The sequence below is a fragment of the Arachis ipaensis genome, chromosome B05 (genome assembly GCF_000816755.2).
Source record: "Arachis ipaensis cultivar K30076 chromosome B05, Araip1.1, whole genome shotgun sequence".
Taxonomy (NCBI): domain Eukaryota; kingdom Viridiplantae; phylum Streptophyta; class Magnoliopsida; order Fabales; family Fabaceae; genus Arachis; species Arachis ipaensis.
In genome coordinates this window covers 9,468,760-9,469,706 of record NC_029789.2, presented here as the reverse complement: position 1 = coordinate 9,469,706, position 947 = coordinate 9,468,760, and the positions used below count along the sequence as shown (strand labels likewise).

Below are 947 nucleotides of genomic sequence, written 5' to 3'. Positions count from 1 at the left end.
TATAAATTAATAAATTTATTTTAAAAAAAATACATTTATTCAAGAACGATAATGAGAAACAAGCAAGAGAGGTGAGGAAAGAGGTTATAGTTTGATTTTTATTTTTAGGAGAAGAGAAAAAACGATTTTGCTAAAATAAGGAGTATAAACTTCAAATTAAAAAGTATTATGTGACAAAATGTTAAATTTTAATCACTGTGACAATGTTTCGTGCTAAATACAAGACATGCTTATTTATTTTTATCATGATTCAGCATTCGTAGTTAAAATTTAATAGCTAAATTCTATTTTTGTGGTAGTGCTAAATAATGACAAAAAATACTAAAAATTATTCACCTTAAAATTTTTTATTTTATTTAATGAACTTTAATAAAGTATACAAGTGGCATCATTTTATTGATCTATTTTTAAAATAATGTAGTCTCTTTTTACTTATGTCATCAATATCATTTTAAAAATAATATATCATACAAATTTTAATTTTATATCATTTCAATTATTATAAAAATAAAAAATAATACCCAAAATAGATTTCATTGAAATTGCTCTAAAAATTATACATCACTAAGTCAATTAGACAACTCTAACAAATAGTTTGTACGTGGTAGCTGGAGCTGGAAAATTCATTAATCCAGAATCAGCTCATTCACCACTAGGACTATTCAATTCAAACTTAAATCTTTTATAAAAAGAAATACAGTTTTGATATATTTTAGAAAGATATTAGGTCTTATCATTTTTTATTTGAATTAATATTAGCCAATTCTCTTTTTTTTTATACGAAAAATATTAGTTTCCCTAATATTTCCGATCAAATAAGAATATCGATTAGTATATTTGATTTAAAAACGACTTTTTTTTATATCATCCATTTCTTTCCTTTAAAATTATTTAATCGGGTTAGAATATTTATATAAACATTATTTTTTATATTTTTTTATAAAATA

The 947-nt window shown here is 21.2% G+C and overlaps 1 protein-coding gene and 1 long non-coding RNA gene across 3 annotated transcripts in view; one reads left to right on the top strand and one right to left on the bottom strand.

Annotated features, from left to right (window-relative positions):
• The window catches only part of LOC107642831 (cytochrome P450 71D8-like), a 6,483-nt gene that overhangs the window by 2,990 nt on the left and 2,546 nt on the right, over positions 1 to 947 (bottom strand). The gene's annotated exons all lie outside the window — the stretch shown is intronic.
• The window catches only part of LOC110271744, a 5,476-nt gene that overhangs the window by 2,810 nt on the left and 1,719 nt on the right, over positions 1 to 947 (top strand). The gene's annotated exons all lie outside the window — the stretch shown is intronic.